Source organism: Pseudophryne corroboree, chromosome 7, assembly GCF_028390025.1.
Source record: "Pseudophryne corroboree isolate aPseCor3 chromosome 7, aPseCor3.hap2, whole genome shotgun sequence".
In the NCBI taxonomy this organism is placed as follows: domain Eukaryota; kingdom Metazoa; phylum Chordata; class Amphibia; order Anura; family Myobatrachidae; genus Pseudophryne; species Pseudophryne corroboree.
In genome coordinates this window covers 437,734,753-437,748,781 of record NC_086450.1, presented here as the reverse complement: position 1 = coordinate 437,748,781, position 14,029 = coordinate 437,734,753, and positions in this window count along the sequence as shown.

Below are 14,029 nucleotides of genomic sequence, written 5' to 3'. Positions count from 1 at the left end.
CCGGAATGGCCGGGAGGTTCCTGAAAATCGGGTGACGCTCCCGGCCCTCAGGAAAGGTAGGTAAGTGTCCCGCATCCGCCTCCAGCACCCGCAACCCCCCTTGGCCACCCACACCGGAGCACCAGTGGGCGGTCCGAGGGGGACCCAATGACGCGATTCGCGCTGAATTGCATCATCATAGCTCCTCCCCCCACTCTCCAGCGCCTGTTTCCTCGGCACTGGATAGCAGGGGGTGGAGCACAATGACGTGTTTCATGCTGACACGCCCCCTCACTACCAGACACGCCCCCCTGTTCGCCGACCAGGCTGCCCCCTCCCGGAAGAGGGGGCAGCAATATCGGCAAGTATGACTCACACCCACTTCCCAATAATGGGGGTAATTCAGACTGCATCGCTGCAGCGGCAGCAATCGCAGTCTGAATTACTGTGCGCAGTGTGCACGTGCGGTGGGCGCACTGCGCATGTGCAGCCAGTGAGATGCAAAACCATCTCACTGGTGCGATCGCCTCTGCCTGATTGACAGGCAGAGACGGACGCGGTGCGGGAGGAGGGCGTGCCAGTGGCGTTAGAAATAGAATGCCGTTGGTGGGGTGCGGTCCGGACAACGGAGGCGAGTCCGGACCATTGGGGGGGCGGGCCGTGGTGGCTGCGTGACGTTACACGCAGCCGCTGTGACCCGGAACACGGCGGGTAGCTCCCTGCCAGACCGCAGGAGCTGCGCAGGTAGGGAGCTACTCGCCAGGTACAAAAGCATCACCGCCATGCAATGCTTTTGTACCTGTGCGGGGGGAAGGTAGGGCCTGACATGCGTGGCAGACTAGCCCTGTGCTGGGCGTCCCCCCGCATGTCAGAGTAAATGATCGTAGATGTGCTAAATTTAGCACATCTACAATCAACTCTGAATTACCCCCTATGTCCCAAGTGAGAAACTGCAGGACCTTAACACTTGCTGGACTTTAAACCTCTCTTGTCCATCTTATATACTCCAGTATCAGAAGCAGATCTGTGATCCCATTATATAATGATGTAATTAGAAGCTGTCTTTATATCCAGTAATATGTCTGTTTTCTCCATAACTGTCCCTTTGTCTGTAGATCCATGAGATTATCAACCAAGTGTAAAAGTCCCCTGTGTAACATCTGTGAGATTATTCCCTCATCCAGTCATCCAGCAACTCTTACATCACTGATGACATCACGTCTCCTGTGACTGATGACATCACTTTCTGGTTCTTTCTTCAGCACAGTGAATGGATCAGTAATGCTACACATCTCCTTAATGGACAGCTCCTCCTTCTGCATTTCCAGCTGTGTGATCAGATCAGAGACTGACATCTGCTCTTCCTGCCTGGAGATCTCACAGAAGACCCCCCTTCTCCAGAGTGTTACTTCTCCCTAGTGATAACCATCGGTGTGTTCACCATCTATGGTTGCCATCGATGGTGAAACTGTGAGTGGCCATTGATGGTCACCAACTATGCTATGGGAGACTATTGATGGTTTCACTCATCGTTGGTCATCCCTGTTATTTTACTGAAAGACCCATTTGTCAATCACAGCCCAGGAGCGGGCATTCACGGGTGTGTGGGTGGAGCTGTGCTCCCAGTCTCGGCACCTTGCATAAAAAAAAAAATGTTTATGCTGTGCCATCGATGGAGGGAAACCATATGGTTCTCAGTAACAGGTTTCAGTGTCTCCTTTTTCTCCTCTCTCCTGTGACCATGCAGACTCTGAGCTCTCCTCTCAGGGTCCTCTCTCTCAGTCCTCAGGGTCTCAGTAACAGGTTTCAGTGTCTCTTTTTTCTTCTCCTCTCTCCTGTGACCATGCAGACTCTGAGCTCTCCTCTCAGGGTCCTCTCAGTCCTCAGGGTCTCAGTAACAGGTTTCAGTATCTCTTTTTTCTTCTCCTCTCTCCTGTGACCATGCAGACTCTGAGCCCTCCTCTCAGGGTCCTCTCTCTCAGTCCTCAGGGTCTCAGTAACAGGTTTCAGTGTCTCTTTTTTCTTCTCCTCTCTCCTGTGACCATGCAGACTCTGAGCTCTCCTCTCAGGGTCCTCTCAGTCCTCAGGGTCTCAGTAACAGGTTTCAGTGTCTCTTTTTTTTTCTCCTCTCTCCTGTGACCCTGCAGACTCTGCACTCTCCTCTCAGGGTCCTCTCTCTCAGTCCTCAGGGTCTCAGTAACAGGTTTCAGTGTCTCTTTTTTTTTCTCCTCTCTCCTGTGACCCTGCAGACTCTGCACTCTCCTCTCAGGGTCCTCTCTCTCAGTCCTCAGGGTCTCAGTAACAGGTTTCAGTGTCTCTTTTTTTTTCTCCTCTCTCCTGTGACCCTGCAGACTCTGCGCTCTCCTCTCAGGGTCCTCTCGCTCAGTCCTCAGGGTCTCTGTAACAGGTTTCAGTGTCTCTTTTTTCTTCGCTCTAATGTGACTCTGCAGACTCTGCGCTCTCCTCTCAGGGTCCTCTCGCTCAGTCCTCAGGGTCTCTGTAGCAGGTTTCAGTGTCTCTTTTTTCTTCGCTCTAATGTGACTCTGCAGACTCTGCGCTCTCCTCTCAGGGTCCTCTCACTCAGTCCTCAGTTTTAAAATTAAGTTTTTATCACAAAATGAAGCTTCACACTGCAGACAGATTTTAGTAGCCAACATCGGAGCATCACAGTATGTACAGAAGGTCTGAGTGTCCTCCGGCTCTATCCGACTATATAGGAAAATGTCCACAATGTTACTCAGCTTCCTGTTCTGCTGCAGTACTGGGCGCTTTCTATATTCTGTTATGCATTCTGGACAGAAATAGTCCCCAGCTCCCTCCTGTGCATCCAGCGCCCTCACGATACAGGCCCAGCAGAAGTTGTGCCCACATCTCAGGTATACAGGATCTGTATAAATGCTCAGGCAGATGGAGCAGCACAGCTCAGCTTCCAGGTCTGCAGATGCCATTCTTGGAAATAGGGACTAGCATACGCGCACGCAGGGGGGGTTTCTGAGTACCTGGAAACCCCCCCTGCACACCGATATATTTCGGCGCAGCTCACCGATTTCTAATGGAGGAGCAGGCACTGTAGCTGTGTTCGCTCGGATGGTAGCTTCATAGGGGGAACTGCAGCGCGAATCTCCCGGCTGCCACTCAGACTAGCAGTACCCATGACAGAGCACTGACAGCGATGTGTGCTCGCATGCTTAGGGGATCCAGTCGGGGAGGCGGCGGCATGTCTTCATTCTGATGTCCCTCCCGCCCGGGAACAAATTGGCCGAGCGGGATTTCCAAGGTACTCCTTTCTCATTAGTAGCCGCGGCCTGGCAGCACTGCGGCCCGCTGTCATGTAGTGACAGCGCTGCGGCCGCACTAGGCACTAATCTCAGATGTCAGAGGAGGCGAGGCTTGTACATTGCAGCTAATTGTGTGGATGTGGATCAGCAGCAGTGGTGCGCTGCAGTCTTCAATGGCCATGGCCACACAGCTCTCACCTTCCTCACTGGTTGCTCCCATCCCCACAACAGCGCAGTGGAAGCATGCTGCGGGACCTCCTACTAATCTATGAAGGCCTTGCACGCGGTGTGACCGTGGAAGCAGTGAGCAAGCTGGTAAGCACTCACTGAAAATGGGGTTATTTTATTGTGTACAGTAACTATTGCAACCTTGCAGGTTTCATTCCTCTGTGTTACTTATCGATCCCTTATCAGTCCCTTGTCTCTGTCTCTCCACTATCTCACTCTATCCCTCCCTCGTCTCACTCTTTCTCTCTCCCACATCTCTGCCCATGTCTTACTCCCTATCCCCATGTCTCTCACCCCAATATATCTTGTTCTCCCCCACTGCTAATGCCAGCCTATCCTCTTGCTCTGCACTGCTACTCACATCCTTCCCCTTATTCTCACTACTAATACTCCCGGCCGCTTGCCTCAAAAGGTTATAGACCGTATGGAGTTCATGCTCCAGGCGTTGTCTCTGGTGGGGGGTGATAGGCTAACCAGCCCTATCCCCTAGCCTCACAGCACAGTACCACCCTAACCACCACCCCTGCCTCCGGAACATACCCATAATCCATTTTACCGCCTGGTGTCCGGAACATACCCTAGCACCAGGCCCCTTAGACATACAGTACCCCGCGGCCCCAGGGACATACACTGCTTGCTCTCCCACTTCTCCTCCCCGGCTCCAGGGATGTACACAACACACCATACCACCACCCCTCTTGCCTCAGGGGCATATACTGCCCCATATACTACCTAGTGTTAATTCTAGCACCCTACACCTTATTAATGAGGACATATTTTGAACGACTGCAATGATACATCACCTTTATAATTTTTCCCTTAAAAATATAAATATGCCCTCCTCACCGATTAGGTGGAGGGTAATGTAATGAACACTACCAACCTCCCACCCCACCTCCCTGCACTGGGGATATACACTACCCCTGCCCCATCTTTCTCCTCTGTGCCCCTCTCTCTCTCTCTATCCATGACTTTCTTGCTCTCTCTCTCTCCCCCATGCCTCTCTCTCCCCCAAAAGCCTCTCTCTCTCTCCCTATGCCTCCCACTTTCTCTCCCCCTTACATCTCTCTCTCCATGGCCCAGCTTCCAGCTTCTCTCTCGCTCTGTGATATAGAGATATAGAGATATAGAGATATATATATATATATATATATTTATTTATTTGTGTGTGTATAATCTGGAAACCCCCTCTTAAAAATCCTGCGTTTGCGACTGATTAGGGATGGCAGTCATTTGAGGTTTCTCCCCCGATGTTTCCTCAATGTTCTCCAATGTTTTTTTCTTGTGTGCTGCTGCTGTGGCTGAGAGACACTCTGGTCAGCCAATCAGCAGTATCACATAGGTCAGGGGGCAAGCTGGCTGGCAGCTATTGTAAGGTCATCAGTGATTGACAACGTCATGTGCTGGATAGATAGATAGATAGATAGATAGATAGATAGATAGATAGATAGATAGATAGATAGATAGATAGATCTATACGACACCCATAGAAGGAAAATAGAACCTGTGGCGAGCACAGCGAGCCCGCAAGATGCTTAGTTGCGCTCGTGCCCCTGTATACTGACATTCAGCATCCCGTGCGGTGGAAAATCATACTGATCCCACATGACATATGACCCTGTAATAGGGTTATATAAAGCAGGGGCGGATTGGGATAGAAAACCGGCCCGGGAAATTTCTGGATGCAGCCCTAATGGAGGCGGAGTGTTGAGGGGGGGGGGGGGGGAGTCTGTCACACGGGGCAGGAAACTCGCGCCTCATAGGGCCTGATTCTGTTGGATGCAGTTGCAGCCTTCCTTGGGTCTTTTACAGAAATTGTGTCTGCTGCTTTCTGCTAATGCAGTTCCCTAGTTTACGTCCATGCGTATGAATGAACAAGGACTGAGATGCCCACTGGGTGCAGGGGCTTGTGTGTCATTGTATGAGGTGCTGGATACAGGTATGGGACTCAGGGTCGACATTGGTCGACACAAGTATGGGACTCAGGGTCGACATTGGTCGACACTCAGGGTTTTAGGGTTTTGGTCGACACTGATGAGGTCAACACCTATTGGTCAACCTTGACTAGGTCGACACTAGAAATAGGCCGACATGGCCATTAGGTCGACATGAACAAGGTCGACATGAAAAAAGGTCAACATTACTTTTTTTTTTGGTGTCGTTTTCTTCGTAAAGTGACCGCGAACCCCAATTAGTGCACCGTGTCCCCTCGCATGGCTCGCTTTGCTCGCCATGCTTCGGGCAAGGTGCCTCGCTCTGCTGCCGCTGCACTTGGCAGAGGTTACCGTTCCCAATCGTCAGGGCCGGATTAAGCCTTTGGGGGGCCCGAGGCACTTAAGATAGGGGGCCCTCCACCTCTTGTCTGCACTGGCTCCCTGGATGTGCCCAATGTGTGTCTGTGTGTTCCTCCTTTCACATGAGGCAGCATCACCAGTACAGGTCTTACCTGCACAATGGCAAAGAACCCACCTTGTACATCCGAGTATATCTGCTTCCTTGGGTTCTCTTTAGAGAATGTAATGTCTCCTGTAAAGGTGCAGCAAGCAATACAGACACAGACATTTATAGAGATCCTGGGCTTTGGGATGGGCAAACACAGAGGAGAACTCATATCCTAAGAAGTGGGACCTGGGTGGCAGAGAGTGGGTACTGATGGTTCTAGGGTGATATCAGTTCTCAAGCTTGGAGAAGACTGCAGATTGCCTAAGGGGAGAGGTGGCAATGGCTGCCGAGGGCTGCACCCCTCCATCCCGGGTGGAGAGCTCTAGGCTGCTCCTGGCATGGACACACAATCCACTGAGCAGCAGCATATATTATGGCTGGTGGTTGCTTTCCTGGAGTGGGGAAGAGAAGGTCTCCTCCAAGCCTTGGGACTAGTGGGCAGCAGTTATGTGATGATGGCCAGAATGTGGGGTGAGGACACAGTAATACATGAATCAGGGTACTTACTTGCTAGGAGAGGACTCAGTTCTTCTAGCTGCTGCTCCTGGCTGAAGATGTGCTCGGATGGATCTCAGCATGTGGCAGGGTCATGGCAAGCTCCTGCTGCAGCCTCTCTCCCTCTGCATACATATCCATATGATGCGTGCACCACAAATGGCAGGTAACCCAGCAGGGGTGGATTGGGATGGAAAATCAGCTCTGGAAATTTCTGGAAGCAGCCCTATTAGAGGGGATCCGGTCTGAAGATCGACAGTATCTAGGTCGACAATGTTTAGGTCGACCACTATAGGTCGACAGTCACTAGGTCGACATGGATGGAAGGTCGACAGGGTTTCTATGTCGACATGTGATAGGTCGACAGGTCTAAAGGTCGACATGAGTTTTTCACATTTTTTTTATTTTTTTTATTTTTTTCATACTTAACGATCCACGTGGACTACAATTGGAACGGTAATCTGTTCCGAGCAAAGCGGTAGCGGAGCGAAGGCACCATGCCCGAAGCATGGTGAGCGAAGCGAGCCATGCGAGGGGACGCGGTGCACTAATTTGGGATCCCGGTCACTTTACGAAGAAAACGACACACAGAAAAAAAAAATCCTCATGTCGACCTTTAGACCTGTTGACCTAGCACATGTCGACCTAGAAACCCTGTCGACCTTCCATCCATGTCGACCTAGTGACTGTCGACCTATAGTGGTCGACCTAAACATTGTCGACCTAGATACTGTCGATTTGATGAGCCACACCCCTATTAGAGATGGGGTCTTTTGAGGGCGCGGGAATACTCTGTCCTCACAGGGCTTGATTCTGAGTTGGACACACTTGTGACCTTTCTTGCGTTTTTTGCTGCAGTTGCGTCTGCGACTTGATGCTAATACTGCTACACTGCCCTTCCCTAGTGCAAGGACTGAGACACCCAATGTCAGTGTATACAGGCTGTACAATCATGCTTTGTGCATCAAGAGACACCACCATCGGTTGCACCACTGACACTTTCATCAGCCCTATGTGAGGGTAGCGGTGCGGTGTAGTGCCTGCTGCTGTGCAGGTGTAGAGTCACTACTTTCCAGGCGCCGCACCCTCTCACCTTCAGGTCGTGGAAACCCCGACAGACCTGGTATACCAAATGGACCCGGACACGATGACCTAAGGTGAAGGAGATTGTTAAGTGCCGTTTCTCCTAACTGCGGACCGAAACGCCCTCTGAAACTAAGGGAAATAGAACTTTCGGGCTAGGTGAAGGCCATCCACGGCACTCAGCCTCAGAGCCCGAATTTCACCTATTGGTACTCTCGCACCAGGTGTAAATTCAACCTTGCACATGCGTGCTAGGTTCACCATTTGCCCTGAATGAAGGGAGACAGATAGGGACAAACACACACAGACAGAGATGTTTCTCACCGTCACAAATCTTGCACGCTGAACTTCTTCTTCGCTTACAGGTCCCTGTAAGGAGATAAGAGCCACACTACCGTGCAGGGCCTAGCCTAGTGTACACCACTACATTAACTACAACAACAGAGCCCTCCAACTAACTGTGTGTGTGTGGTGCAACAAACTCTAAACACAACTATAACGAGCTCCGCCCTGTACGTAACCAACATTCATCACAATATCACAGTACAAGAATATATAACGGTGCTGTCCCTTTAAATTACTATCTGCTAACTGTTATGACTACGTGTGTAGAGCTAGACCGCTCCTCCACACAGGGGAAAAACGACTTTTGAATTACTGGGGAGTGGGCGCCGTACATCCTGCCCACCTCCTCACACACTCACTCGGGCCTACTGCCCCCCTAAATGCACACAGGCCGGAGGCCTGACTTTACCCATGGGCCTAGAGCCCACCTATCGTGGGGCCGGGTGGAGTGACCTGGGCCTAATGCCCAGATCACTCTTATACAATGGGGTGCGTTGAAACTGAAATCTAAACTGCAGTGTAGAAATAAAGCAGTGAGTATTTATCCTGCACAGAAACGATATAACCCACCCAAACAGTTATCACAGGGGTCGCAGCTCATCCAGTGCACATGCTGCACCCCATGACCCCATTTTAGCTCCTCCCCCTGTCCTTTGCTGCTCTTCTTCCCGCCCGATGCTCTTTTCCTGGTGCCACTCAAAAAGCACTGGGCCAGGTGGTGGGAAGGATGTTCCATCAGATTGAGTTTTCCCCTCAATGGCCAGGGTCATCATAGCAGCGTTGGATGTGGTTCAGATGGTGCTGCAGCTGCCTATGTCCGACCGCATCATTCATGCCCCCTTAGAATATGTCCCACTTCCCCTTTTATCACCTGTCTTTTACCCCTCCCCTCCCCACCTATGTTTCTGCCCCTTCACACCTGTGCCACTGCTTCTTTTACCCATACTTACCGACATCTCAAATCTCCTCTCAGGGAGATGCCCGGAGAGGAGAAGCAGGTGGGCGGTGATGAGGGCGGGGCTGAGATAATGACGTCATTAAGCCCCGCCTACTCGCCAGGAAAAGCCCACAGTAGGTTAATTTTGCATAGGGGCGGAGCTAAATGATGTGATTAGCATATAATCACGTCATTAGGCTCCGCCCCCTCCACCCGTCCGCGATTTTGCTGTATCTTTCTCCACATTCTGCCCACTTCACTAGGAAGTGGGCAGAATGCGGGAGGTGTGCCCACTCTTCTGGGGCTGCGGGGGACTACTCGAAAAATCGGGTGTCTCCCGCAGAATCCGGGAGAGTAGGTAAGTATGCTTTTACCATCTGTTCCCCCTCTACTCCTCTCACTTGTGCCTATGTCCCTTCTCAACGTGCATCTCTGCTCCCTCCCCACCTACTGTATATCTCTACCCCCTCTCCACCTGTGTCTCTGCCTTCTCTTGTGTGGGGAAGTAGTTTAGTACTGGGATATAGGTGGTTATTCAGAGCTGTTAGCAAACCAAAAAGCACATCTATGGGCAAAACCATGTGCACTGCAGGTGGGGCAGATGTAACACGTGCAGAGAGATTTAGATTTGGGTGGGGTGTATTCAAACTGAAATCTAAATTGCAGTGTAAAATGAAAGCAGACAGTATTTACCCTGCACAGAAACACTGTAACCCACCCACATCAATATCTCTCTGCACATGTTACATCTGCCCCACCTGCAGTGCAGCATGGTTTTGCCCATTAGCATGTTTTTTTTTTTGTTTGCTAACAAACCTGAATAAGGCCAATGTGTCAGGAGATAGTATAATAGTGATATATGGGGGTTTTCAGGTTTGTTAGCAAATCAAAACAGCATCCTGGGAGGATGAGAGTGCTCCTATAGATTGTAAGCTTGCGAGCAGGGCCTTCCTACTTCTATGTCTGTCTGTTTTTGCCCAGTTTTGTTCTATAACCATTGTTATAATTGTAAGTGCAACGGAATATGCTGCGCTATATAAGAAACTGCTAATAAATAATAATAATAATAGGGGGGCGTGGCTTGACAGCAGACTCGGGTAGATGTGCTGAGCTGGAGCTCCTGCCTTGGGAATACATTTTATGCTATTTAAACTGCTCCCTGCTGATTTGGGGTACACCCTCCCGCATATTGGAGACCCCCTGCATCGGATGGTGTGGTTCGAGGAGCCGACGGATGTGCCCTGCATCTGTGTGGGTTGCGGCCTACCAATCCTTCAGAAGCCGGGGCCTCAATTTGTACACTGACCCGAGACAGCAGACCCTCAACATCACCTTACCTCCTGTTATGCCCTTTGGCTCTCCCTGCCACCCTTGGGTCTGCCCACAGCTGTGAGAAGGTACCTGCTGTGCTGGGCCCCGTTTTTGCAGCTCCCTGAGACCGCGGCCTGCTGCACCTCCGGAAGCCGGGGACTGAAGTTGCGGGACTGCCCGGAGACGGGCTCCGTGAGCGCTGTGCGGCCCGACGGAGGCTCCTGGCGGCCTGAAGACACCTTCCCCACCTGCCGCAGCCCTCCCTGCTACCTCCGCACCTTGGTGGGATCCCCCTGGAGACCCGCCGGCCGCTATCCCCGTGCCGCACTGTCCGTGGCGTCCTGCGGCCCGCGCATCCTCCGGGGACCTGGAGTTTGGAGGTTCCCCGTCGCGGACTTCCGGGAGGCGCGGGCTGCAGCTGTCTGGGGTCCGGACACCATACCCTGGTTCCCGCTGGCCTCCGCACCCCCTCACCACCCCTCCTGCACCTCCGGCCAGGCTCTTACCTGCGGTGGTGTCCCCAGAGGGCCTCTCAGCTCCTGGGCCCTGTGTTGAGGCAGTCATCACCCCCTCTCTGCTGGTCTGGTGTTAGAGGGGCATCTTCCTGCTGCTGCCTGAGCCCTGTTCTTCCTGACCTGCACAAGAATGAGCTCCGGAGCCGTGTGGTAGCCGCCGGCTTCGGTGCCGCACATCGGGGGTCAGCTGCATTGAAACTACAGTCATCGAGCCACCACCTCCTGTCTCTCCCCCCTGACACAGCGTAATCCGCGTTTGCCCCAGCCTGCAGGGGAGTCAAACCACTGGATCGCAATATTTCAAGGCAACTCCTGTCCTTTGCACATCACCCAGGATGATGACCTAATACTGCAATTTGTCCTACCTGGACCGCGACAGTTTTCTTAATACCCACCACACCTTTCTATTTAACATACATCTGCCAAGCAGCGTCTGTGTCTCCTTTTTACGTTTGTGACGTCCCGCCTATCCTATTAGTCCACAATGGTGCAAAAAAATAAAAAAAATTCACAGGCCCCCACAAACTTTTTTGGGCCAAAAGCCAAGGGCCCTTCTCCTCCTGCATTGCTCACGGACTCTCCTTCCTCCCCCTGTTCATCAGAGATGGGTATAGACCCACAGATCCAAGCAGTTATGACAAGTTTACTTGAGGGGGTCCAGTCTGCCTTTAAGCAAGAACTCTCCACAGCTATTGCCGACTTCAAATCTGACCTCACGGCCCTTGGCAATCGTACAGACGCTCTTGAATCTAAGACGGATGACCTCTGCCGCTCTCAGCAACGCCTAGACTCGGAACTCTCTAGACTCCATGATGAGATGGAGGATCTCAAAGAACGACAAGAAGATCAAGAGAATCGTTCCCGTCGTAATAATTTGCGTATCCGCAATGTAGCGGAATCGATTCTTAGCTCGGCCCTACCGTCCTTTTTGAAAGATTTTTTTCAACACGTATTGCCTGACCTCTCTGATGGCGATTGTCTCTGCGATAGGGCTCACAGAGCGCTCCGAGCGAAACCAGCTCCTTCACAACCACCCAGGGACGTCATAGTGCGTCTACATTATTTTCGCTCAAAGGAACGGATCCTAATGTCGGTTCGAGACTCCCCAGTGATCGACTTCCGGGATATGCAACTGCAGGTCTTCCAGGATCTAGCCCCGTCTACTATTCAGAAACGACGAGATCTCCAGCCCGTTACTAGGATACTACGGCAGCATCAAATACGGTACATATGGGGATTCCCTTTTATGCTACAGATTTCAGTGAACAATTCCACCCACTCCGTTAAAACTTTAGCTCAGGGTCAGGATTTGTTGGCTAAGCTAGATCTCCTCCCTGTACCATCACCTGATAGCGAGACTGCCTCTTCCTCCGGTCCACGGCACCCTCGGATCCCACTGCCTGAATGGACAAGGGTGACCCGTCATCGCAATGGCACTACTGACCCTCCCTGATCTTAGTGGACACTCTTGATTACAATAAGATAGTTCTCACTATTCTAGAGATGTGTCTCCTCCTCAAATGTTCTTTGTTGGCAGGTGGGGGCCACAGCCTCCGTCTTACTTCTTTCAGTCAACTGTTATAGGTTTTGGTATGGCTCACCGGGCTTTGATATTTGTTTGTTATATGTTAAGCCTAGCTCTATGTTATTGTGCTGGGCTGGCTTTGCTTACCCCGATTTTCCCTTGTCTCCTCTTCTTTCCCCTATTTCCCCCCCCCCCTTGCCCATGTTCCCCTCCCTCTTTTCCCTTATTTCCCCCCCCCCCCTTTTTTTCTTTTTTTTTCTTACGACACAGTACGTTTTTCTCTCTTTTGTGTGTGTTCCGAGTTATATAGCTGAATTTTCGGCTGTTGCCGACTTAACTGTTGCGGTCCAGAGGGACCTGGTTTTCTGCTCCCACTACCCCCGTGCTCCCTTTATCTGTGATTAAGTATATAATGTCTATTATTTGTATAGCGGTCCTTGACTGGGACCCTATGTTTCAGGGTTTTTTCCCGTATGGGTTTTCTATCACTCTCTCTTTCTCTATATCTCTGCTCCTTGTTTCTTGCTGTCCCTTTTCTTCCTCTTTTTCTCTTCCTCCCCGGGATGGGTCTCCGTTGATTCTTTTCCATTCTGTGGTATCACATGGCTCTTAAGTTGTTCTCTGTAAATGTTAACGGGCTTAATTCTCCCAAGAAACGTACAGTGATGTTGTCCGCCTGTAGGAGGGATAAAGCTGACATAGTCTTCCTTCAGGAGACCCACTTCACTGGTACACACTCTCGACTTCAAGGTAAGCAGTTTGCACAAACCTTTTTTGCTTCTGCTGATTGTAAGAAAAGGGGGGTGGCTATACTGATTCATCGTAGTATCCCATTTGTACATACCGCAACAATAGCTGACCCCGCAGGCAGGTACATTGTGGTAATTGGTACACTTCGTACAGAAACCCTAACACTTGTGTCTGTGTATGCCCCGAATGAAGACCAATCACGTTTTTTTCCGCACACTCTTTCAGCGTCTTAACAGAGTAGTGCAGGGCCACATCATTTTAGGTGGGGATTTTAATACTGTGATCGATCCCCTCTTAGATAAATCTAACCCTCCTAAAAATAAGAAGGAAGCATCCCCGACTGAGGCCTCTCTCACGTTAATTTCCTCCCTCGCACAGCTTGATCTGAGAGATACCTGGCGTCTTAAACACTCCACTGCTAGGGATTATACCCACTTCTCTGCACCTCACCAACATTATTCTCGGATCGATATGATCTAAGTGTCTCAATCACTCAAGACACTGATTTCTGATGCAGGTATCACTCCTTGCTCATGGACAGACCGTGCGGGGGTCTATAGCCTCATAGAGATCTATAGAACCCCTAATAAAACACGTAAATGGCGTCTAGATGACACCCTTCTTTCACATCCCTCCACTCTTTTAGACACCAAATCAACTTTGGATTTTTTTTTCAAAGAAAATGCCTCCCCAGAAGTCTCTCCTAGTCTTGTTTGGGAAGCGCACAAAGCCACTATCCGTGGTCACTTCATGTCCAAGGCCTCCGCTATACGTAAGAAAGCAGCACAGGAAATTTCCTCATTAGAATCAAACATATCTGCGCTCTTAGCCCAACATAAAAATGCCCCGAGCGACTCCCTACGCTCCCAGATTGATAACCTCAGAGGTCAGTTAAATGCTCTTTTATCGCGACGCGCAGCTGCTATACTACAGAAGCTCCGTCAGAAATTCTATGATAAAGCGGATAAAATTGATAGTCTCTTAGCCAACAAATTGAGAAGCAAACGTGCTATGGGAATGATAGAAAAACTTCACTCCAATACATTGAATATGCCTACTTATGGCCCAAAACAGATGGTAGAGGAATTTCGGGAGTTTTATAGCTCCTTATATAATCTTTCTGCCCCTCCTCTCTCCTCTG